The sequence below is a fragment of the Triticum urartu genome, chromosome 4A, assembly GCF_056163025.1.
Source record: "Triticum urartu cultivar PI428250 chromosome 4A, HENAU_Tu73, whole genome shotgun sequence".
NCBI lineage: Eukaryota > Viridiplantae > Streptophyta > Magnoliopsida > Poales > Poaceae > Triticum > Triticum urartu.
The window spans coordinates 226183372-226210607 of NC_141876.1; the positions used below are offsets into that span (position 1 = coordinate 226183372).

At 45.7% G+C, this 27236-nt stretch overlaps 1 long non-coding RNA gene across 2 annotated transcripts; it reads left to right on the forward strand.

Annotated features, from left to right (window-relative positions):
• Nucleotides 1-20769: 20769 nt before the first annotated feature.
• Nucleotides 20770-26751, forward strand: LOC147975440 (uncharacterized). Of its 2 annotated transcripts, none has more exons than XR_015602037.1 (3): nt 20770-21082; nt 22042-22116; nt 26465-26751. It is a non-coding gene; the product is annotated as an uncharacterized LOC147975440 (long non-coding RNA). The 2 variants fall into 2 exon arrangements; XR_015602036.1 differs by having other exon boundaries at nt 20793-21082; nt 22045-22116.
• The last annotated feature ends 485 nt before the right edge of the window (nt 26752-27236 follow it).

Below are 27236 nucleotides of genomic sequence, written 5' to 3' on the forward strand. Positions count from 1 at the left end.
TCACGACTCAGGAGCCTCACTGGTCACGTAGACCCTCACCCCTTGGTCTCGTCCTGGTGATCTGGACGACCCAATGGCGGCTGAGGTATGCACGAGGCCGGGCCCTGCCGATGAAGAACGCCAAAACCTACACCCGCATGTTCTTTTTGAGGGTTGTTTGTACGTCAACGGGGACTCTTGAGCATCGCGACTCAGGAGCCTCACTGGTCAGGTAGCCCCTCACCCCTTGATCTCGTCCTGGTGATTCAGATGATCCAATGGCGGCTGAGGTATGCGTGGGGCTGGGCAAATGTACAGGAAATCATGGAACCCGAGCAAATTATTACAAACATACTGTTTCTTAAAAGTTCAAAAGCATAAGTTCTTACGCCTCCACGAGGCATGATAAATGTTGTAGGACTAAATAGGGAGGAGCGCTGCCTTCAAGCCTCTTCCTCAGCCTTGGAAACCACCATCGCCCGCCTCGGGAGGCCCGTCATCGACAACGTTGCCGCCATCCTTGTCAGCCGCAGCCGCTAGGTCGACTCAGAGGAACTTCTGCAGCAAGGCCTCCACCTCCTCCTTCATGGCCTCGGTGGTATCATCATGGAGTTCAGGATCCACGGGCTCGAGCAGCGCGCCAAGGTCGAAGCTGGGGTCCCGAAGATGGAGATGGATGAAGACGCGTGTCGCGGCCGAAGTAAAAAGTGCACGAGCCTCTCCCTCCACCATGGGGCTTACTCCAACAACGACGCCCTCGAGGGCCATGGTAAGCTTGGGGAGCAGCCCGGCGGGGCCTTCCTCTGGAGTCGCCAGCTTGCTTCTCGTACCGACCCCCGTAAAGATCTTGTAGTGCCTTGTGGGACCTCAGCTCGAGGAAGACGAAGGTGTCGCGCCCCACGGTGGCCGTCTTCTCAGCCGCGGCAAGGATTTTCTCCCTAGCCTCCAGCTGGGTCTTCTCCTCGGAGATGAGCGTCTGGGTCGCCTCCACTCCTTCCTTCAGCTTCTCCAGGCGACTGCGCTCTGCGGCCTGTTCCTGGGCTGCCTGCTCTAGTTCAGTGCCGCGGTTGTCGAGCGTGGCCTCCCGCTCTTTTAGCTCCCCCTCTTGCACCTCGAGTTGGGGGGCGCTGGCGGCCTACTCGTCGCAGAGGGCCATCAACTCAGCCACCACCATGCGGCAGCACTTCTCAGCGGTCGCTGCGCAGCCAGTGATGCATCCCGAGCAGCTACGGCCACGCCGGCCGCCTTCTTGCCCTCGTCGGTAGTGGCCTGGGCCTGGGCCCAGGCTACCCTGGCGGACGAGTCGGCCTGGAGCCAACCCCAAACCAGCCCCAGACAGTCCGCCTCCACGCGCCGGTCGGTGCCCTGAAGATCAGCTCAGAGCCGGTCCTCCAGAGCACCGGGTAAGGCGCAGGAGCCACGGCCCACCGGCATGACGGTATGGAGTCGAGGTGTCACCGACACCAGGGCTGGCGAAGCAATGGCAGCAAGGATGGCTGGGGGCTTCGGAGCCCTCGGACCCCCAGTGGGTGCGCTGAGGACGGGCGCCTCCGGAGTCAGCTTGGCCGCGGAGGCGGACTTCTCCGGAGGCTGGCCCCCTAAGCCTCTAGAAGCCAACCCAGTTGCAGGAGGACGTGAGGTAGCCTATTCCTTCTGTGTCGGGGTTGCCGTGGCCACGGTGGGTCGCTTGGCCACGAGGGCCTTGGCCTCCGCCTTCCTGCTGTTCGTTGCGAACATCAGCCTGGCCATCAAGAGGAAAATGACTGAGCACTACGTCAGGAGCGGGAAACCAAGACAAGGCTGTCGGCGTTCTGGGAATGGGAGTCTGTAGACTTGCCTGCCTGTGGCCCAGGGCGTGGCCCTGCAAACGGGCCTATACGGCCCATCTTCACCAACAAGCATTCGAGACCCTCGTGACGGGCCAAGCCTCGCGAGGCGGGCGACGCAAGACCTCATCAGGAGCGGCCTCACCAGGCTCGCTCGCGAGGGGCGGAGAGATCATGGCAAGGCAAACCTCGTGAGGTTCCAATGACGTGAGCCGTGACGATCGAGACCAGGCGGGCACCAGGCGGGCGCCAGCACGCGCACTGTCCTTGTTTCCTCTTTGGTGCTAAGGAGGAAAGTGCAGGCGAGGAGTACCAAGGCGTCAAGAAAAGGTTTCCATATTGGTGCAACAAGACCAAGACTAGCAGGACGGCAAGACGGAGGTCACCATGGAGCCCAAGGCAGCGTCACCACCAGAGCCTTTGGCAGGCGAAGACTGCTTTTGGCTGGATAACTTGTACTAGCTGTCCCCTTTCAAATTGGCCGTTCTGGCATCCCTTTACGCTCAATATTTGGGGAGAGGACCAGGGCCTCTATAAATAGGATAAGCCACCACAGTAGGAGGCAACTGAGCCTCAGCCATCTCATCTTGGACGGGATCCAACCCATCCTCACACCCACCAAGCACAAGAACACCTCACCTCAGGAGGCTGTTCTTCCCCTTGTACTGTTCATCCTCAGCCCGAGAGGCAATCCACCACACCACACTGGAGTAGGGTATTACACCACAATGGTGGCCCGAACCAGTATAAATCTTGTGTCCCTTGTGTTGCGAGTTCGTCGAGCCAATCTTAGAGATCCCGGTGTGGCTGAGGGCGTGATTCGGTAGGGGGGAGATCTTCATGCGCACCCCAGTGTTCGAACCTTGATGTTTTTGTCGGAACCCGAGATCTGACATTTGGCGCGCTAGGTAGGGGTGCACCGGAGTTTTCCTTCCGGCAAGTCGCGCTCCACCATCTTCACGCCCATTCTCCATGACTGGCGCCGCCCTTCCGGCTGGATCTACGGGTGCCCACAGTGACGCCTGGGGGCTCCGAGCCCTTGCTCCCGCCTTGCGACAGGTGCAGTGGCCACCCAAGTTCAAGCCGGAGATGTCACCGTGCTACGACGACGCAGTGGACCAGTCGGCTTTCCTGCTCGCATACAAGGAGGCCGTCCTTAAGGCCAGGGGCGACGACAAGGTCATGGCCAACTGGCTTCCCATGGCCCTCACTGGTGCACCGCGCGCCTGGCTGCTCAACCTCCCTGGATCCATGGTGGCATCTTGGGAGGAGCTGCGCGGTCTCTTTGCTGCGCGCTACGCGGCACCGACGCACCACGCGGTCGCGGCCCTCCTCGGCGGCTCACAAGCGCCGCCCTCGGATCGTCATATCAAGCCATTCCTTCGCCAGATCGGTGCCACTTACAAGCGCTCGGGGGCTCCACTGGGCTGGGCCGCGCCCGAGGCCGACCTTACCTTTGACTCAGGGGATCACCCCGTCTCTACTGTCGGATCGGGTGTGCTCCCAATGCTTTGCACACCCACCATCTACAACGTGTCCATCACCAAGACGCCCATTGACGGCGGCGCTGGACTCAACGTGCTCTTAGTCGAGGCCTTCGGCCTTCTCCATGTACCTCTCGAGCGGCTCCGCCCAAGCAAGCCTTTCTCAGGGGTTGGTGGAGGCTCCGCTCACTCCCTGGGGCGGGTCCACCTTCTCATCACCTTCGGCACGCGTGACAACTACCGCACCGAGCTGGTCGACTTCGACATCGCCCACATCGGCCTTCCGTACAACGCCATCCTCGGGTACCCGGCCCTGGTTCAGTTCATGGCGGCGACCCATCCGACCTACAACCTCATGAAGATGCCCGGGAGCAAGGGTGTCCTCACAGTAGTTGGGGACACCAAGGAAGCCTTGATGACGCTCAAGCTTGCCCTCAAGACCGCCGCGACGGCGCAGCCCGCCGACGCGGACACCTCCAAGACCAAGGGAGCCGCACCGACCAAGAAGAAGCAGTTGTTCACTCAAGACAAGGCAGAAACCAAGCAAGTGCCAGTCGAGGAGAACGGGTCCTCGGGGGCAACCTTTACCATCAGCGCCAACCTCGATCCTGATCAGAAGGAGGCGCTGGTGAAGTTCTTGCGCGCGAACAAGGAAGTGTTCGCTTGGGAGCCCGATCAGCTGGTACGGGTCCCAAGAGGGCTGATAGAGCACCACCTGAAGGTGTACCCCAACGTACGCCCGTTAAAGCAGAGGGCGAGGCGGCAGTACACTGAGAAGCAAGCCTTCATCGTCCAAGAGACCCGCAAGTTGGAGGCTGCATGTAACACCCACAATGAGGCTATATCTCCCACGTGTTGGGCCACGACTTAGAGGCATAGCCGCATGGTAGGTTTATCGCAAGAGGGGTAATCTTCACACAATTGCATGTACTGAATAAGAAAGGTAAAAAGAGTTGGCTTACAATCGCCACTTCACACAAATACTCGTTAAACATACATCATCCAGAATACAATCAAGGTTCGACTACGGAACCAAAATAAAGGAATACAACCCCAAATGCTAGATCCCCGATCGTCCCAACTGGGCTCCACTACTAATCAACAGGAAACGAAACAACACAACGATCAAGATATTCAACGAGCTCCCACTTCAGCTCAGTTGCGCCACCTGCACTGGTATCATCGGCACCTGCAACTGTTTGGAAGTATCCGTGAGTCACAAGGACTCAGCAATCTCACACCCGCGAGATCAAGACTATTTAAGCTTATGGGTAGGATAAGGTAATGAGGTGGAGCTGCAGCAAGCACTAAGCAAGTATGGTGGCTAACATACGAAAATGAGTGAGAAGAGAAGCAACACAACAGTCGAGAAGCTAGAAGTGATCAAGAAGTGATCCAGAAACTACTTATGTTCAAGCATAACACAAGAACTGTGTTCACTTCCAGGACTCCGGCGAGAAGAGACCATCATGGCTACACACGTGGTTGATTCATATTTAAGTTAAGTGTCAAGTTCTCTACAACCGGATATTAACAAATTCCCATCTGCCACATAACCGCGGGCACGACTTTCGAAAGTTCAAACCCTGCAGGGGTGTCCCAACTTACCCATCACAAGCTCTCACGGTCAACGAAGGATATTCCTTCTCCCAAGAAGACCCGATCAGTCTCGGAATCCTGGTTACAAGACATTTCGACAATGGTAAAACAAGACCAGCAAAGTCGCCCGAATGTGCCGACAAATCCCAATAGGAGCTGCACATATCTCGTTTTTAGAGCACACCGGATGGGCAAGACGTCGGGTTGGCATAGACCCTGGTTGCCCAAGGGGCGCTGGACATCGCCCAGTTCGGACCAACACTTAGAGAAGCACTGGCCCAGTGGGGTTAAAATAAAGATGACCCTCGGGTTGGCCGACCCAAGGGAAGGGTAATAGGTTGTTAGGCAAATGTAAAACCAAGGTTGGGCCTTGTTGGAGGAGTTTTATTCAAAGCGAACTGTCAAGGGGTTCCCATAACACCCAACCGCGTAAGGAACACAAAATCAAGGAATATAACACTGGTATGACGGAAACTAGGGCGGCAAGAATGGAACAAAACACCATGCATAAGGATGAGCCTTCCACCCTTTACCCAGTATATAGATGCATTAATTAAAAAAAATATTGTGATATCCCAACATATCCATGTTCCAACAAGGAACAAACTTCAACTTCACCTACAACTAGCAACGCTATAAGAGGGGCTGAGCAAAAGCGGTAACATAGCCAAGCAACGGTTTGCTAGGAAGGTGGGTTAGAGGCTTGATATGGCAATATGGAAGGCATGATATAACAAGTGGTAGGTAGCGCGACATAGAGATAGAACAAACAACTAGCACCCAAAGATAGAAGTGATTTCGAGGGTATGGTCATCTTGCCTGAGATCTCGCAAGGAAGAAGAACGGGTCCAAGAAGAAGACAAACGGACGTAGTTGAATGGATCCTCACAACTCCGGAACGAAACCGAAGCTAACGAGAGAAGCAACCCGGAAAGAAGCAAGCATAAACAACCATCACATAAACATGGCATGATGCACAACCAAGTATGATGCATGTCCGGTTTAATGAGGCATGGCATGGCAAAGTGCACGAACCTTAATACAAATTAAGTGGAGCTCAATATGCAACGAGTTGCATATTGACGAAACACCACATGACTTATTTAGTTCTCTCTCGTCTAGGTACCCATCAATATTAAAGTTCTTAAACATGGCAAGGGGTGAAGCATGACTGAAATACACAGTTAGGCATTTTAAATGAGGCTGAAAACATCAAACAACAATTCCGGTAAAACCTCATGTGCATTAGCAATTTAATGCAACAACAATTTTAAACATTTTAAATGTTATTATCATGATGCGGATGACATGTGCAAGTTTTTATGCAATTTTTGTTAAAAGTTGACATGAACATGATATGAAGCATTTGGTCAACATTCCGGGTCCCGGTAACTCGTTGGAGTACTGGTGCAAAGAGCAAGTGTACGGAGCGAGTCACGCAAGAATGGTGGGGTGATCCCGGATTCCGGGTGTCCCACGGGTTCGAGGCAAGGTTAACGGGGACGTGCATGAAACAAACGGGCACGGTGCGAACACTGGCATCTCATACAACACACATGCATTCGTCCACGGGTATCGTCTTGGCGGTTATACCTTCGAAAGGTGCGTTTACGGAGCGGTTCGAGTTTGGTAAAGTATGTGTTCTCGGGACGGTCGTAGGAAGTAGTCGTTCTCGCGACGGTAGTGGTACACGGTCGTCATGGAAGTAGTTGTACACATTATCTTGTTGAATCCACGACAATGGTAGTTGTTCACTCAATGGCCTTCGGCGACGGTCGTCGTACACGGTTCGTAGACGTTCGGGTCTTCCATAGAGGTACTCGACGCATCCCGGATGAGTACGCGTACACCACGTAGATGAACTTGACGGATCCCATGAGTAGTCATACTCGGCGAACCCGCGTACTTGTACATATCTTCATGTTGTAGTCGAACTTGATGAAAAACCCATGGCAACGGTAGACGTACACGGCCGGCTTGATGGAACTTGGTGAAACCAAAACATGGCAGCACAAGACAGTCTTGGCGGTCAATGATGGGAGGTGGGCGGCGAAGCAGCAGCAATGTCCGGGCACTGGCAGCGGCATCCGCGAGTAGAGGCACTGCGCTGGTCGTGAGCACCGGCGGCGACCAGACGCGGGGAGGAGGCGAGATGGCACGACAGCAGCCTGGTTCTGCGGTGACTAACGGCGGCTTGCGAGACGGCGATGATGATCGAGCAGGGGATCGGCGAGATGGCTGCGCTTGCGTGCTTGTATCTCTGGCGACATAGGAGGGAGACGAGGGAAGGGATCGAGGGAGAGAGAGGTTTCGGTCGGGGAGAGGGTTAGGTTTAGGTTAGCTGGGCCTACGGGGGAAGGATGGGCCTAGTGAGGCCGGCCTGGGCTGGGCTTCTCTCTCCCTCTCTCTCTTTTTCCATTTTAAAACAAAACAGAAAAAAGAGAAAGAAAAGAGAGTGAAGGTAGGGGTGGAATCTGGGCATGGAAATAATTTTCACGGACTCGTAAAAAAGAGCACGGTCCACGAAAAATAGGAGAGGCAAGATTGCAAGGTTTCAATTCAAAAGCATTTGAATTTAATTCAAATGGTTTGAACAAGGGGTAGGATTTTGATGTGCCCAAAAATGTGTGGATTTTTTAAGGAACCTCGGTAAATGGGAAGAGAATTTTGGGAAAGGTTTTGAAGTCAAACTTGAACTAGAAAAGACATGGGGAATATTTGCAAGTGTGTTTATGGGTGATTCCGAAAAATGGAATATTTTATAATAGCTCCCTAAATATTGGGAGGATATGTTTTAAAGAGAAACCACCATGTGAGTTCCCTCAATTTAAATGGATCAGAAATCCATGCAATATATTTAAGTGAGTTTTAGTTAGCTTTCATAAAATGATGGCATGATGACATGATGCAATGCACATGATGCAAAGATGAATGCAATGAACCAAACAAATCACATGACGAATCTCGGAAAACAAGGAAAGCATCTGGAGCACCGGTCTTGGGGTGTCACAACACTCCACCACTACGAGAGGATCTCGTCCCGAGATCTAGGATCGCACCGGAGAGAAATGGAAGAGGAAGAGAAGAGGTAAAACTAAGTTGCTTCTTTGACAAACGAGTGAAACCAAAGAATCTTGAGAGGTTGAACAACTGGAAAGAAGAGAAAAAACAACAAAGGTGAACGAAGTTAAAAACACTCCGTTAGGGAAGAGGAACACAGAAGACCATGTGAACCTTGGAGTTTGCAAAACTATGAATGCCGAGCACAATGGAGAAGAAAGAATTGAAACCACTCTGGTTAAAACAAGATAGGGAAGGAATAAGAATGATATAATTTGGGCAGCACTCCGACTATAAATGGAAGGAATTGAACATGATCTTGACAAAACAAGATGATGGGTCGAAGAGAGCAACATCACAATGCCTCCGGAGCAAATTTAAGAATGGAATCAAAAGAACGAAGGATAAAACAACATCTTATACCTCAAATGAGCTTGAAAAAACATCTTTAGGAGAAGGGTCGAACGGAGTTGTTGTAAAACCAACAACGAAAAAAGTAAGCTTGTTGTGGGCTTATGCAAAACACCTCGAAATTAAGGAGAAATTCTGCCACCAATGAAAACAATAATTGATGCTGAACGACGAAGAGATGAAAAACTTCTTTCATCGCGAGAATAGGAGGAAACTTGGATTATTGCTAAGCACCACAATAGAAATATTCCTTAGGGATGTCTTTAGGTGAAATATAACCCAAGATAACTCCAATGAAGAGATTGATGGGTTGAGAAGAGCTCATGCTCGAACAAATTGATGGGTTTAACTATCTCATTCTTTACAACTGTTGAATCATGACACCCGAAGGGAAATTGTCAAGAGTTACATAACACCACCTCAAAAGATAAGTTTGAAAGAATTGCACTTTGGCATGCAATACGAAGAATGCTTGAACTCCTCAAAACAAAACATGTGTTGAGCACCATGTTTATTTTACAGTACAGCTTGGCGATAGAAATCTTGAGGACAATTGAAGAATGAAAGGAATCCTTGACGAACCACGATGTAGAGCCTCCATGAAGAACTCTTGTAATAAAAGGATGATAAAAAGAAAGAGAAGTTGAGAACATAAGGTGAAGCCTTGCGATGATGTAGATGGAGCTTCGCGACGAGATAATGCGGAAAACTTGAAACTCCGGAAAAGAAAAGATGAAGCATCTCGAACCGAGAATGTGACATGATGAACCACTCTAGAAAGAAGAGATTAGATCACTTGGATGAAACAATTACATTATGCGTATCCTTCACCAATTTAGATTGATGACAATTCACGGATTTTGCATACTACTTATTCTCGTTGAAAAGGATTAAAGAGCGATATAGCGCAAGCTTGGAAAGGTCTTCAACGAACCACCGGCAGGATTTGGAATGAACGAATGAATTGATATGAGAATATAGGAAGAGGAATCTTGAACGGACCACCAAAAGAATTGAAAATGAACGAGGAAAAGATAAAGAAACACTGGGAAGAATTAGAAAATGAACGAAGATACTTGAGGGGATTTAGATACATGAGAACGGAGAGATCATGAACTGATTAGAGGATATTTGAACGATTCACCGATAAGATTTGGAGAACGATAGCTACACACTGAGAGTGAATAATTCTGAGATGATGGGCTCCGGAGAATCAAACTGGAAAGACTCTTGAATTGCTCCGGATGGGTGAAAAGAATTCTCGCAATCGAATACAATTATGAGAGGATGGCATCAAGCAAGAATCATGAGTCTTTGAGAGAACGGATAAGATTTGGAGGAAAACTCTTCTTCGGTCTTCAAATGTTGAGAATGATGATGAGAAACACCACCATGCAATGTTGAGGCACTCCAGAATGAAAATTAGAAAGGTTGAACCAACGATGAAAAGAATTTGAAAGATCTTGGAGAAAGACATTTGACTGATGAAAATTCATTCTTATGTCAAACTTTGAAATGACTTTGAAAATAACTCCGGAAAAATTAGAAGAGTCAGGTAAGATCCTGGGAAAAGACCTGTGGGTTAGGGCCCACTCAAAAGACCCACCGTTGAAATGGTTGCTTGGAAGAGAGATTGCACCGGTTGATTTAAATGGCTTGAATGAGATAACATCCTCAAAAGAACATGAGCGAATTGAGAATGGAAACTTGAATCTTCTGAGATATCTTCGGCACTTTGGATATGAATAGAGAGAGACGAACGATTAAGAGGTGCACCGGCATGAGAAAACATTTGGACCTAGGAAAGGATATGATCGACAAAGCTTGAATTAAATCCACCGGAGAAGAAAAGAATGAAGAATGATAAACTTGTAGAGCATCTTCATGAGAACCACCGGATAAGAACATTGATGGAAAAGAATGGAGAGAATCCCCATCAATAAAAGGATACTTGATTAAGAAATCCGAGTCCTTGAAGAAAAAGGGTGGGAGGGCGGGAAAACAAAGGCAACTTGGGCAGATGGAATGGATACCATCGAGAAAAACTTAGAGTTGATCTTGCGGAAGTTGAAATGGTCGGATCCACTTGAAGAGAAACACGCCGGTTGAAAAGGATTGACATGACAATCTCGATTATCATGAAGGATTAATACTCTCATAGAAATATGAGAGCATCACTTAGGAAAAGGTATGGAATCAACATTTGACATTGAAGCAACTCGAATACCACAAACCAAAACAAAACAAAGGATTTGGCTCGCAGAATAAGCCGGAAACAAACATATGATAGACCCCATATTGTATCATGTGTCTGTTGGAAAGATATCCTATGAGATACTTGAGTTCCCACTTATAAACTCCCAAAACTTTCTGGTTATGCAATCAGGTGTTGGGGATACAGGGGAAGCATAATATCTCACCCAAAATAACAATTCCTACATCCAGTTGTATCCATTCTTCAACACATAACCAAGAAACCTTCGGAAATCGTGTACCTCAACCTTTGAAAAGCATCCGTTATACGAGGTACGGCAATATTCCCGAGCTCCCGCCCCAGTACTGGTTGGCGTCGAGGTTATCTCACCAAAAATTGCATAAAAGAGATTTTCGATGTCGACGAACTCAGGTATTTCAGAACTGCAACGATAAAATTGTGACGACAACACCTCGGAGCTCAACTCCCCGGGACACTTCCACAACCCCTAAATGTCAGGAGGCACCAAGAACAATGTTCTCGTCACAAGACTGTCGGGATGGTTCCAAGATACCTACATGATCCTAAATTTTATTTCCATGAAATTTGAGGAGAGAAGAGTCAAAACTTCTATGTCAGGAGGCCTCACCAGAGAGACGAAGGGACTGAGGAGTAAAACGAATCCTACTCTCCAATATATATATTCCTAAGACTCAAAACATTTCGTTCTAGACTCAACAACGTCAGCGATTCAATCAAGCAGGGGGCTCCTAAGTCAGGGATGGCTCTGAATACGAACTTGTAACACCCACAATGCGGCTATATCTCCCACGTGTCGGGGCACGACTTAGAGGCATAGCCGCATGGTAGGTTTGTCGCAAGAGGGGTAAGCTTCACACAATTCCATGTACTGAATAAGAAAGGGATAAAGAGTTGGTTTACAATCGCCACTTCACACAAATACAAGTTGAACATACATCATCCAGAATACAATCAAGGTCTGACTAGGGAACCAAAATAAAGGAAGACAACCCCAAATGCTAGATCCCCGGTCGTCCCAACTGGGCTCCACTACTAATCAACAGGAAACGAAACAACACAACGATCAAGATCTTCAACGAGCTCCCACTTGAGCTCGGTTGCGCCACCCGCGCTGGTATCATCGGCACCTGCAACTGTTTGGAAGTATCCATGAGTCACGAGGACTTAGCAATCTCACACCCGCGAGATCAAGACTATTTAAGCTTATAGCTAGGATAAGGTAATGAGGTGGAGCTGCAGCAAGCACTAAGCAAGTATGGTGGCTAACATACGCAAATGAGAGTGAGAAGAGAAGCAACGCAACGGTCGAGAAGCTAGAAGTGATCAAGAAGTGATCCTGAAACTACTTATGTTCAAGCATAACACAAGAACCGTGTTCACTTCCCCGACTCTACCGAGAAGAGACCATCGCGGCTACACACGCGGTTGATTCATTTTAATTAAGTTAAGTGTCAAGTTCTCTACAACCGGATATTAACAAATTCCCATATGCCACATAACCGCGGGCATGGCTTTCGAAAGTTCAAACCCTGCAGGGGTGTCCCAACTTAGCCCATCACAAGCTCTCACGGTCAACGAAGGATATTCCTTCTCCCGGGAAGACCCGATCAGTCTCGGAATCCCGGATACAAGACATTTCGACAATGGTAAAACAAGACCAGCAAAGCCGCCCGAATGTGCCGACAATCCCGATAGGAGCTGCACATATCTCGTTCTCAAGGCACACCGGATGGGCAAGATGTCGAGTTGGCATAGGCCCGGGTTGCCCAGGGGGCGCCGGACATCGCCCTGTTCGGACCAGCACTTAGAGAAGCACTGGCCCGGGGGGTTAAAATAAAGATGACCCTCGGGTTGGACGACCCAAGGGAAGGGTAATAGGTTGTTAGGAAAATGTAAAACCAAGGTTGGGCCTTGTTGGAGGAGTTTTATTCAAAGCGAACTGTCAAGGGGTTCCCATAACACCCAACCGCATAAGGAACGCAAAATCAAGGAACATAACACCGGTATGACGGAAACTAGGGTGGCAAGAGTGGAACAAAACACCAGGCATAAGGCCGAGCCTTCCACCCTTTACCAAGTATACAATGAATTCTCTTGAAACCTAACAACCTATGTTCTTAGTCATCAAGCAATTGCAATTCAACTTATTCAACAGAGTTTAAATAAGAGCTCCAGATACTCAACCATCATATAGTCTTCTATGATTTTTAACACTCACTGCATACACATGATCAAAATGTTTCAAACGGACACATAGAAAGATAGGGGCTTATTGTTTTGCCTCCCAATGTATTCACCTCAAGGGTGATGTCAACAATAATAACTCATGCTACCCATATTCAACTCGACATATGTGCCTAGATCTTTCCTCACCACATGATGCTTACCAAAAGAGAAAATAAAAAGGAATAGAGAGGAATACTTTGACTCTTTGCATAAAAGTAAATACTAAAAAGTAAAATATAGGCCCTTCATAAAAAGAAGTAGGGATTTGTAGAGGTGCCAGAGCTCAAAGTGAAAATTGAGATATAAAAACATTTTGGGAGGCATACTTTCCCACCAATGAAAACGACTTAGAGCTCCCAACACTTTCCATGCTAGATATATCATAGGTGGTTCCCAAACAGAAAATAAAGTTTATTCCTTTTTCCACCATACTTTCACTTTCATGGCTTACCGTATCCACGGGTGCCCTCCATACCAACACTTTCCAAGGAATTTATTATTTGACAACATAAAGTAAATTCATTTTTCATTTCGGGACTGGGCATCCCTAATACCTTTGCCTTACTCTCGTGCAATGACCAGTGAATAAACACTCATCATGATAATAACACATCTAGCATGGAAAATATTGTCCACCTCTCACCACCTTGCGAGCGGTACGACCACACAAAAGATAAATTTATTTTGAAAATTAGAGATGGCACATACAAATTTGATTAGAATGGCAAAAGAATACCAAATATAGGTAGGTATGGTGGAATCTTAAAAATAAGATTTGGGTTTAAGGGTTTTTGTATGCACAAGTAGTATCTCTACTTGGTGCGGAATTTTTGGCTAGCAAAGATGGGGGGCAAGCACCACATGTTGAAGGATCTATGACAATATAACTTCTATGTGAATATGAACAAACATAAATCATTACGTTTTCTTCCTTATCCAACGTCAAATTTTTTGGCATATAATATTTTGAAGGGGACTCACAATCACAAAAGATTTCCGTGATAGTATATTTTCATGTGAAGGTTCTCTTCCTTATACTAATTATTCGTGAATTGCTTGTATGACCAATATTGTGATTGTCAAGCCTCAAACGATTTCACTTTCTAAACCCAATGTGAAGCTACCACTAGGCATGATATGATTTCAACTTCATGACATTCAATTTATTCAACAATTTACTCATATGATATAAGTGAATCACAAGAGTAAATGACATAGAAAAGAGCTTCGTTGACAGGATGTGAATGCCGCTTACTTAGCCTCTCTGTCAACTATTTGAGGACTCTATTTTATTTAAAAACTTTCAGATCTAAGTACTTTATTAAAAAATAAAGCAAAACAAAATAAAATGACATTCCAACAATAACACAACTCCTGTGAAGAAGCAAAAACTTAGGCTCAACCGATACTAACCGATAATTGTTGATGAAGAAAGGTGGGATGCCTACCGAGGCATTCCCAAGCTTAGATGCTTGAGACTTCTTGAATATTAGCTTGGGATGCCTTGGGCATCCCCAAGCTTGAGCTTTTGTATCTCCTTAATTCCTCTCATATCACGGTTTTCCTAAATCTCAAAAGCTTCATCCACACAAAACTCAACAAGAACTCGTGAGATAAGTTAGTATAAACCAATGCAAAATCCTTATCATTCTCTACTGTAGCAACTAACTAAAATTATGATTCAACATTGCATACTAAATGCCTCTGCATATTTAATACTCCTATCCACAAATAGAATCATTAAACAAGCAAACATATGCAAACAATGCAAGTATAATAGCAATCTTCCAAAACAGTACAGTCTGTAAAGAAAGCAAGAGTATCAATACTTATTCAACTCCAAACATTATGAAAATTTTCCACACCGTAGAAAATTTATCAGAGCTTAATATGCAAAAAGTTTCAACATTTTATCACATACTGGATTTTGTAGGGATTTTTTTCAACAACGGTAAACTTTCTGTTTTCAAACAGCAACATGTATACTTACAAAATATGCATGGCAAAGGCTATCATTGCCACTTTTATTGAAACAAAGGACGCAAACATTATTCTCAATAACAGAAAGCAAATCCTAAAAAATAAAATGATGCTCCAAGCAAAACACATATCATGTGACGAATGAAAACATAGCCCCAAGTGAGGTTACCAATAATGTTGAAGACGCAAGAGGGGATGCCTTCCGGGGCATCCCCAAGCTTAGTTGCTTGGATCTTCCTTGAATATTACCTTGGGGTGCCTCGGGAATCCTCAAGCTTAGGGTATTGTCACTCCTTATTTTCCTCATATCGACATCTCACCCAAAACTTCAGAATTTCAATCACACAAAACTTAACGGAACTTTGTGAAATAGGTTAGTATGATAAAGAGCAAACCATTCCACTTTTGGTATTATAAAATAAAAGATTCATAATTGTTTTCACACAATTCCTACTGTATCATATCATTTCTACAATTTATATTGAGCAATATAAGCCATAGAAACTAGAAAACAAGCAAACTATGCATTGAAAACAGAATCTGTCAAAAACAGAACAGTCTGTAGTAATCTGTACTCAAACCCTATTTCTACTACTCCATTTTTTTTGAAAATTTAGGACCACGTGAGAAATTTGTATATTAATCTTCTGCAAAAAGAATCAACCCAATATCTCTCTTCTGTTAAAAACTAGAATTATTTTCATGAGCGCAAAAGTTTCTGTTTTCTAGCAAGATCAAAGTAACTATCACCCAACAAGATCCTAAAGGCTTTACTTGGCACTTTATTGAAACAAAAGCAATAAAACATGATTAATAAAGTATCATAAGCATGCGAACACACAAAACAGTAGGTAAAAGTGTTGGGTTGTCTCCCAACAAGCGCTTTTCTTTAATGCCTTTTAAGCTAGGCATGATGATTTCGATGATGCTCGCAGAAAAGATAAGAATTGAAACATGAAGAGAGCATCATGAAGCATAAGACTAGCACATTTAGGTCTAACCCACTTCCTATGCATAGGGATTTTGTGAGCAAACAACTTATGGGAACAATAATCAACTAGCATAAGAAGGCAAAATAAGTGCAACTTCAAAACAATCAACACATAGAGAAGAAACTTTATATTATTGAGATATGTAAGGGCATAAGTTCCTTTCTCATAATAATTTTCAGAGGCATCATGAATGAATTCAACTATATAACCATCACATAAAACACTCTCTTCATGATGCACAATCATAGAAGATTTATCACTCTTTATGGCATAGATGTCATCATAATAATCATCATAGATAGCAACTTCATTGTCATAATCAATTGAAACCTCTTCCAAAATAGTGGATGTATCACTAAATAGAGTCATGACATCTCCAAATCCACTTTCATAAATATTGTAATAAGATTCAGCACCCCCCAAAATAGTGGGATCACTACTACCTAGAGTTGACACTCTTCCAAACCCACTTTCATCAATGTAATCATCATAAATAGGAGGCATGCTATCATCATAATAAATTTTCTTATCGAAAGTAGAAGGAATCAAAGGATCATATTCATTAAAAAAAGCATCCCCAAGCTTAGGACATGCATTATTTCCAGCAAATAGATCTTCGAACAGATCATACTCATCAACATAGCATCCCCAAGCTTGTGGTTTTGCATATCATCACAATCATTTTTATCAATAGCATGAATGGCACCAATAGTATAGGAGACATTATTATCATATTCTTCCAAGCAAGTGATAGAAATATTTTCAAGATCATAATTGATATAGTTGTCTTCCCAATCATAATCATCACAACAAGAAATAGGCATCACAAAATCATCATCAATATCATCATCCTCCATCAACATATTTGATTCACTTTCATGAGGCACGATGGTGATGGGAGCAACATTATTTGGGAGAGATACCTTTTACCTCTATTCTTTCTTCTTTTCTTATTCATCACCACACCATGTGTGGGTTTAATTAATTCTTTCAAGCTTCTTATTGATGAGATTGGTTGAATAGGAAGCTCCTCCACGTTACCTGATTCATCATAATAAACACTAGGAGGGTTTTGGCAAATATTTTCCCTTTCATTAGTACTCTCTTGATATTCTATTTGTTTTCTTGTCTTTAAATAGTTGTCAATATAAGGATTCTCAATGCAATTTACCGTACAAAATAAATAAACTTCTTCTAGATCAAAATCAAGAAATCTCCCGGGATTTGGAAAACCCTTAGTTATATGTTTAATTTCGTCATATCCCAAAATAAGACTAAGATCTTTATGATGCTCAAGGGAAATCAAGTTATCACAATTTTTGGACACGATTTGATCATGAAACAATTTGCATTGGAGATTTAAATGACCACGTTCATTGCAAAGTTCACAAGGATGGTGAAAAAAAATTACATATTTCAGCACAATCCTCTAGCTTCTCTTGCAACTTTTTCATTTCTAAATATTTATGCTTGCTACAAAATCTATCCTCCCTTTTTGGTGTGCAAATGCATTCCCAATTCACTACGCAAAAATTGACATGCTTATAAGAAACATTTTTGTCATGACTTGTGCAATCATCATTAGCATTTTGGATATTCAAAGAATTCACACTAACAACATTGCAATCATGCTCATCATTCAAATATTTTGTGCCAAGCATTTTATTGACTTCTTCTTCTAACAATTGAGCACAACATTCCGAACAATCATTTTCAAGAAAGATATTATAAAGATGATCAATAATATGATGCAACCTCAACTCCATTTTTTATGCATTTTTCTTTTATAAACCAAACTAGTGATAAAACAAGAAACTAAAAGATTCAGTTGCAAGATCTAAAGATATACCTTCAAGCACTCACCTCCCCGGCAACGGCGCCAGAAAAGAGCTTGATGTCTACAACGCAACTTTATTCTTGTAGACACGCGTTGGGCCTCCAAGTGTAGAGTTTTGTAAGACAGTAGCAATTTTCCCTCAAGTGGATGACCTAAGGTTTATCAATCCGTGAGAGGTGTAGGATGAAGATGGTCTCTCTTAAACGACCCTCCAACCGAATACAAGAAATCTCTTGTGTCCCCAACACACCCAATACAATGGCAAATTGTATAGGTGCACTAGTTCGACGAAGAGATGGTGATAAAAGTGTAATATGGATGGTAGAAATATATTTTTATAATCTGAATAAATAAAAACAACAAGGTAACAAAACTAGTAAATGGCTACGAACGGTATTGCAATGCTTAAAAACAAGGCCTAGGGTCTGTACTTTCACTAGTGCAATCTCCCAACAGTGCAAACATAGTTGGATCATATGATTATCCCTCAAAGTGAAACAAAGAATCATTCCCGAGTTCCTAATAGTGGGGAACAAAGATATAAATTGTTTGTAGGGTACTAACCCACATCAACGCTGTTCTTTCCGTTCGATCTATTCAAGAGTCCGTACTAAAATAACACAACGCTATTTTTCCGTTCGATCTATCCTAAAGTTCATACTAGAATAACACCAAAGCATATTCATATTCATAGTACTCAATCCACACAAAGAACTACAAGGAGACCCCAAAGTTTCCATCGGAGAAAAGATAATAAAAATGAGCATCAACCCCTATGCATAGATTACCCTAATATCACCGAGGGAATCCACGAGTTGAATGCCATAACATATATCAAGTGAATCAATAAGATACACCAACTGTCACCTCAATTATTCATACCGCAAGACATATATCATGTGTTCTAATCACTACAGGAAACAGGTAATTTGCCGTCTGTGAATCACAGATGGCAAAGACCTAAATCCAGACGGCAAAGATTTTGCCGTCAGAAAGCAGACGGCAAACTTAGACGGCAAAGATAAGTCGGGAAAGAATACTTTGCCGTCAGCTTTTCATCGGGAAGACGGCAAAGACTTTGCCGTCAGCCAACTCTGTCTTTGCCATCAAGCCCAGTAATAGCAGACAGCAAAGAAAACCATCTTTGCCGTCAGCTAGACTATGCCTTTGCCGTGAGCCTAGTACATCCCAGACGGCAAAAAAGTTTTTATTATTTTAAAAAATATGAACCAATAGTGCAGATGCAGAGGCCGTGCATGGTCGATGGCGTAGGCAAAATCTTTCATAGCAATTTCGCAACAACCAGTATAAGAATCGAACGAACGGATGTAAAAGAACGGATTTTACATAGAACTTGTCTATTTACAGTATATATCCATATTCACTCACTGATCCACAAAAAAAACTCTATTTCAACTTCTAAAAAAAGACTACTCTATTTGACGAACTGGGCAACTGGCCCTTGCAGCGCACGCGCAGGTGGTTGACTCCGAGCCGCCGGGGAGGTCGAGTTCCGCGCCGCCAGCGCACAAGGGACCGGGGAGGTGGAGGGCTCCGTTCCCCTGCCATGGCCACAGCTCGTCCAGCGCACAGGCCGTCGAGCATGAGCGTAGAGGAGGGGAGGTCCCGCGGCAGGATGGACGAAGAGGATCTCGTAGCCGCCCGGCCCTGCTCGCCGTGCTGGCGGCCAACCAGGTTTGGCCCGCGCCCGCCGCTGGCCTCGCCCGCACCGCCGCCCAGCCGCGCTCCGCCGCGGCCGCCGCCGCCCAGCCGCAGTGCACCGCGGCCGCCTCTGCCCTCGCCCGTGCAGCCGCCCGGCCCTGCTCGCTACGGCGGCCAGCCAGGTTCGCCCGCGCCCGCCGCTGGCCTCGACCGCGCCATCGCCTAGCCGCGCTCTGCCGCGGACGCCTCTGGCCTAGCCCGTGCCGCCGCGCCGCTGGCCTCGACCGCGGCGCCGCCTAGCCGCGCTCCGCCTTGGCCGCCTCTGGCCTAGCCCGTGCCGCCGCCAAGTCATGGTCCCGCGTGCCGGCCGCCGTCCGCGCCGTCCGCCGTCCAGCCGGTGGCCATCCCCATCATGGGCATGGGTGGGTCGTGGCATGTGTTTGCGGGGGTGGGTGTGGACCTTGTGCGTGTGTGAGAGGATAAGGGAGATAGCGCGTGGGTGGATGGGGATTGCGTCCGTGCGTGGCAGATGGGGTAATGGGTGGTGTGGATTGTGCACGGGAGGAGCGGGCGCTGTTGGATCGCTGCCATGTCATCAATCCGCGTAGTTGATCCGTGTGCTGTGCTTTCTCTTTGCCGTCTTTGATTTTTTTAAAGACGGCAAAATACTTTGCCGTCTTCGTTTTCTTTTACAGGTGGCAAAGTGCTCATTTTGCCGTCTATAGAAAAAAATGAAGACGGCAAAGTATTTTGCCGTCTGTGTTTTTGTTTGCAGACGGCAAAGTGAGCTCTTTGCCGTCTGTGTTTTTTTTGCAGACGGCAAAGTCTATTTTACCATCTGTGTTTCTTTGCCGTCTGCTGATAACGGCAAACCCTTTCTTTGCCGTCTGCCCGACGAAAAGCTGACGGCAAAGACGCCCCCAGACGGCAAATTAGCTGTTTCCCGTAGTGAATCTCTGAATATTCAATCCGACAAGACAAAACTTCAAAGGGTAAAAACTCAGTTCACCACAACAAGAGTATAGAGGGGAGAAACATCATATGATCCGACTATATTAACAAAGCCCATGATATAGATCGCGAGGGAGAGAGAGAGAGATTAAACACATACCTACTGGTACAAACCCTCGGCCCCGAGGGTGGACTACTCCCTCCTCATCGTGGTGGCCGCCGGGATGATGAAGATGGCCACCGGAGATGATCCCCCCCTCCGGCAGGTTGCCGGAACGGGTCTAGATTGATTTTCGGTGGCTATGAAGCCCAGCGACGGTGGAACTTCTAATCTAGGTTAACCCCGAAGGGTTTCAGAATATTTGGGAATTTATAGTGCAAAGAGGGGGTGCGGGAGGCCACCGAGGTGGGCACAACCCACCTGGGCGCACTAGGGGGCCCTGGCGCGCCCTGGTGGGTTGTGCCCCCCTCGAGGCACCCCCAGGTGCAACTCTGGCCTATTGGGTTCCTTCTGGCCCAAAAAAATCTCCGTAATGTTTCACGGTGTTTGGACTCCGTTTGATATTGATTACCCACGATGTAAAAAACAGCAACTGGCACTGGGTCAATAGGTTAGTCCAAAAAAATGATATAAAGTTGCTATAAAATGATTGTAAAACATCTGAGAATGATAAAATAACAACATGAATACTTCATAAATTATAGATACGTTGGAGACGTATCAATGTCCCGTAGGCTCGCCATCGTCGTTGTCTTCGCCCACGGTCGCCACATCTTGTCGATGGTTGCCGCTGCTCCGGTCAGTCCCCGCGGCAATCGAGGTGTCCACAAGCCCCGGGGTGAGCTCCTATGCCAATCACTCTCATTTTCCCCTTCGATCCATTGCCGTAGCCGTCATCTTGAGATGGCCATGGCCGCCCCCGAAGCTCTCTATGTGCCCGCAGCTCTCCGTGCGCTGCTTTGCTCAGGTCGTGCCCTGCTGCCCGGGCCCTCATGTCCGTGCTCCCGTGGGTGGCCTCGTCGCCGCCTGCCGCTGCCCGTGCGCTCCTGCTAGCTGCTGCATGCTACTACCGCTGCTTGTTGATCCCGTTGATGCGCTACTGTTGTTGATGTTTAATGCTCCTGCTAGCTTCGCTAGTGCCGCGGCTTATTGTTGTTTCTGCTGCTCGCCAACTGCTACGTCGCACTACTGCTGCTATTATACATTGCTAATGCTTGGCCATGGCCACGCGTGTAAGCATAGTGTGCACAGGTGGTTGTGCTTTTGGTCGGTTTATTTAATTAGAGATAGGTTAGTTTTAGGGATTTATTAGTGGCTAGATTAGCCTATGTGCAGATGACATGCAGGCCCCCATTAAATAAGCTATGTTTATTTATTTGTTTTGGTAAACTATCTATGACATGTGGGCCACACCTACCCTTTTAACTAGGCCAATTCAGATTAAACTAAATATAATAATTTAGAAATGGTTAAAACTTTAGAAAATCATATAAAATAAACCGAAAGTCAGATGAAAATAATTTGTATATGAAAGTTTCTCAAAAAATGTGACGAATCCGATTAAGCTACTCACACAACTGTCACACGCCTCTAGCGTGATGAACATGGATCCTTCCCCTCCAATTCATCTATCCGAAAACTGTCAAACGATGGTAAATATTCCCACATGTTTTCCTGCTTTCTTTGTAACGTGTAGCACCGCTTTATGTCACCCCTAGCATTGCATATTGTCATGTCATGCATCATGATTCATTTGTTTGCTTTATATTTATTATTTCTTCCCCCTCTTCTCTCCAGTAGACACCGAGATTGATGCTGCTGTCGTGTACGATTACACCTCTGACATCCAGCCACATGCAGCAGAGCTTCCAGGCAAGCAAAACCCCCTTTATCATTCCTATATCACCCATTATTTCTCTCTCATGCTTGCATTAGATTTTGCTATTGTTGTTCGTCTGTTCCTATTCTGATGCATAGCCCGATTTTGTAACCTGCTATTGTTACCTACTTGTTTATCCTATATGCTTAGTATAGACTGGTTAGTGATCCACCAATGACCCCTCACCTTGTCCCTGTTTCCCCTACTTTATCATCGATGACTCGATCAACATGATCAACGTCCAGAGCCCGATACATCACCTCATTCCCCCTTAGTTTTACAACTCTATAGAGTTACTATCGAGTGCTGAGGGTGATACCTCGTATAGCACTTCTGATGAGATCTCTGTAGTGTAGCTAATCGGTCGTGGTCTACGGAGGGTGATTCCTCCTTCACCACTCCCGATAATGACTCTATCGTGCAACACCTCACGCATGAACCCTCGAGAGTGATTGCTCCAAGTTCACCTTGACGGTTACATCAAGTGGAATCCATCGAGGCTGATTCCTCGGATTCCCCCTTGGTGTTATGGACACATGTTTACTTTGACTTTACCCCATAATCATGATGAAGTCAGGCCGGCCCCGAGGGATACCCGCGAGAGAAATGTGAAGTCGGGTTGACCGTGAGGGTACCCATGAGTGATGTGGAGTCAGGTTGACCTAGATGGTACCGCGAGATAACTACGCGGTACGATCGGGCATTCTTAGCCCTTGCCGTAAGTCCGTGAGACGGGGCAACAAGACCATAGATCGTGGATCATTGATTGTAGCTGCGTGCTCCCAGGACATTAACAGGTTTGAATATGTGTGATACGTCCATTTTGTTGGTGCAATAACAGGACCCTTATGTTTTGGAGTTTGTTGACATAAATAGCGTTGGACTTATGTGTTTGCTAGTGAACACAAAGTAACAGGCCCTTGAACTATCGAGGAGTTTGATGCAAACGACGAAGATAATCTCCCTACTGTGTAACAAGAGTGACACCTAAAAATTGTTGAAGTTCAAGCAATTTGTTCGGTGTCTATACGAAGCATATGACTGCATTCGAGGAAGAATGAAGACAAAGTGAAGACGTATGTTTCGTTCTTCTTCTTCTTTCATTGAGTCATTGGACCATCGTACTATTAAGAGGGTGTTTCTTTTCAAGCTTTGATTATCTGATGCTAAATCCAAATCTTATGGAAGTTGTGAGAGAAATGTCTTTGTGCTCCTAGTAAATACTTGCCAGCAAGAGACTGCGATCCTCTCTTCTGCGAGAGATATGCCTTGGACCGAGGAGTTAGCAGTAACGCCCCGAGACCGATGCGCCAGGTGTCTTCCAGTTATTCGCTGTTGTTGTCTTGTCTCTTGTTTGCGTGTCATGCATTTCATATCATGTCACCATGTGCATCACATTTGCATACATGTTCGTCTCATGCATCCGAGCATTTTCCCCGTTGTCCATTTTGCAATCCGGCACTCCTATGTCCTCCGGCACGTCTCCATCCCGTTGACTTTTCTCGGAGGTCTATTTTTCCCTAAGTCCCTTCTCTGTGATATTTTCAGGCCATGTTCATCGCATCATAACTTCTTCACCGTAACTCCGTTTTGCATGCATGATATATCAAAATGTTCATCATGATGTCCTCTTCATTTTGTTCCATTGTGCCATGCTCGTCTGAGTCCATCTTGGTGCCCAAATTGTTGATGCAAGAGTGCTTCATAATGTTAGGTGTTGTTTCTTATCAGTTTATGAGCATTTGTCATTTTTGCCATGATTATTGTGTGCTGCATATGAGCATGAGATCTACATGTGTTTTGGGCTATGCCATGCCATCTTTACAGGGGTGTATGCCATGTATTTTGGTGATCAGTGTGGTGACTAGCACAAGCATGCAAAGTAGCTCTCGTGATATTGCTGATTTCAGGATCTTAGGATTTTCACTAAGTCATTTCCCTGCTGTTATTTTAATGTCATGTATTCATGTTGCTACAGAGTGATCCATGCTTATTTTCAGTATGTTCAGTAAGGATTATTTTGAGATATTGTTATGCTCTATCCATCCATGCCCTTGTTTGCATTTATGGAGTGCCCTAGTATAACTCAATCTTGCTCTACTTTTGCTATAATATGTTCCTGGCAGATTGTTTATGTGTTAATCAATTTTGCCAAGGTTGTTGTAGTTGATCCATGCATGCTATGAGATTGTTCTTGTCATGGTTAGCTTCTTGAACATGTCTTCTTGCTGGGTGTATGCTTAGCTTGTAATGCAATTCCTTGTGCTAAGTGCATCAAGCTCGCAAACTTACCTTCATAACTCTGTTTATGCCATGTCCAGTTTTCTGCTAAGTCTGAATCTGTTAACGAAACTTGCTATGTTTACATGGGTGCCATCATATCTTCCGATCCTTTTTGGCTTATGGTCAGTAAGGGACTTTTGTTATATGCTTTGAGTAGATTCTTGACATGCCTTTGTTTGCTATGTTCTGTTCCTGTAGCATGTTGTTATCTTGCTCTAAACATTGCTTCCTGATGTTAATTCCTGACATGTTAGTATTTTCACTAAGTCTGAGATGCTGATATCTTTTGCACTTTTGCCATGCTTGCTTGAAACTGCTCTTGTGTGATTTAGCCATAGCTCAGTGTTCATATTTTCTCAAGCATCTTGAGTGGATCACTACCATGTGCTTTGTTGCTATGTTAGAGTGCAGTAACTTAGTTTCTTGTTGCTTTTTAGATGGCATCGTGTTGTTAATCGCAGAATCGTGCCATTATTGTTTTGCTTGCCATTTGCAAACCGTGCATCCGATTCCGACGATCCGTATATCGATTTCAACCGAAATCATCTCATCTTTCCAGCGACACTCTTGGTTTTCCAAGTTGAGGCCCGGTTCAATCTTTTCCTTCCAGAGCACGCATATGCATTGCATATCACATCCCGCATATCATGCCATGTTTTGCATCATGTTGCTTGCGCATTGCACCGTGGTTGATGGTTGTTCCCTTTGCTTGTGTTCTTGCTTTGGGTAGAGCCGGGAGATGAGTTCGTGTTCGAGGTACCCGTTGAGTACGCTTTCGAGGATGAAGCTTTCGTCTCCGCTGAGAACTTTGCAGGCAAGATGACCATACCCCCGAAATCACTTCTATTTTGCTTGCTAGTTGCTCGCTCTATTGCTATGCTTTTGCCGCGATACCGACCACTTGCTATATCATGCCTCCCATATTGCCATGTCAAGCCTCTAACCCACCTTGTCCTAGCAAACCGTTGTTTGGCTATGTTACCGCTTTGCTCAACCCCTCTTATAGCGTTGCTAGTTGCAGGTGAAGTTGGAGTTTGTTCCATGTTGGAACATGGATATTTGTTGGGATATCACAATATCTCTTATTTAATTAATGCATCTATATACTTGGTAAAGGGTGGAAGGCTCAGCCTTATGCTTGGTGTTTTGTTCCACTCTTGCCGCCCTAGTTTCCGTCATACCGGTGTTATGTTCCTTGATTTTGCGTTCCTTACACAGTTGGGTTATAATGGGAACCCCTTGACAGTTCGCCTTGAATAAAACTCCTCCAGCAAGGCCCAACCTTGGTTTTACATTTGCACTGACAACCTAGCCTTTTCCCTTGGGTTTCCGGAGCCCGAGGGTCATCTTTATTTTAACCCCCTCGGGCCAGTGCTTCTCTAAGTGTTGGTCCGACCTGAGCGATGTCCGGCGCCCCCTGGGCAACAAGGGTCTATGCCAACCTGACGTATTGCTCATCCAGTGTGCCCTGAGAACAAGATATGTGCAGCTCCTCTCGGGATTTGTCGGCACATTCGGGCGGCTTTGCTTGTCTTGTTTTACCATTGTCGAAATGTCTTGTAACCGGGATTCCGAGCCTGATCGGGTCTTCCTGGGAGAAGGAATATCCTTTGTTGATCGTGAGAGCTTGTGATGGGCTAAGTGGGGACACCCCTATAGGGTTTTGAACTTTCGAAAGCCGTGCTCGCAGTTATGGGCAGATGGGAATTTGTTAATGTCCGGTTGTAGAGAACTTGACACTTAACGTAATTAAAATGCATCAACCGCGTGTGTAGACGTGATGGTCTCTTTCCGGCGGAGTCCGGGAAGTGAACATGGTTCTTGAGTTATGTTTGAACATAAGTAGTTTCAGGATCACTTCTTGATCACTTCTAGTTCATGACTGTGCTTTGCTTCTATTCTCGATCTCTTTTGTCTAAGTTAGCCACCAGATATGCTGGTGCTTGCTGCAGCTCCAGCTCACTACCCCCTTTTCCTACCCATAAGCTTAAATAGTCCTGATCAGGAGGGTGTGAGATTGCTGAGTCCCCGTGACTCACAGATTACTTCCAAAACCAGTTGCAGGTGCCGATGATAACCGTGCAGGTGACGCTACTGAGCTCAAGGAGGAGCATCGATGAAGATCGTGTTCGTTGTGTTGTTTCGTTTCCAGTTGATCAGTAATGGAGCCCAGTCAGGGCGATCGGGGATCTATTGCATTAGGGGTGGTCTTCTTTTATTTTGGTTCCATAGTCGGACCTTGTTTGTATCCTGGTTGTTGTAATGTTATATTCATGTATTGTGTGAAGTGGCGATTGTAAGCCAACTCTTTATCCCTTTCTTATTCAGTACATGGGATGTGTAAAGATTACCCGTCTTGCGACATGCCTACTATGTGGTTATGCCTCTAAGTCGGACTCCAACACGTGGGAGATATAGCCGCATCATGGGTGTTACAAGTTGGTATCAGAGCCTTCCCCGACTTAGGGCCCCCCTACTTGATCGAATCGCTGGCGTTGTTGAGTCTAGAAAAATATTTTGAATCTTATAGGATTATATATATCGGAGAGTAGGATTCTTTTTACTCCTCAGTCCCTTCGTCGCTCTGGTGAGGCCTCCTGACATAGAGTTTTGACTCTTCTCTCCTCAAATTTCACTAAAAAAATTTAGGATCACGCGGGTATCTTGGAATTGTTCCGATGGTTTTGTGACGAGAACATTGTTCTTGGTGCCTCCTGACATTTAGGGGTTGTGGCAGTGTCCTGGGGAGTTGAGCTCCGAGGTGTTGTCGTCACAATTTTATCGTTGCAGTTCTGGAATACCTGAGTTTCGCCGACATCGAAAATCTCTT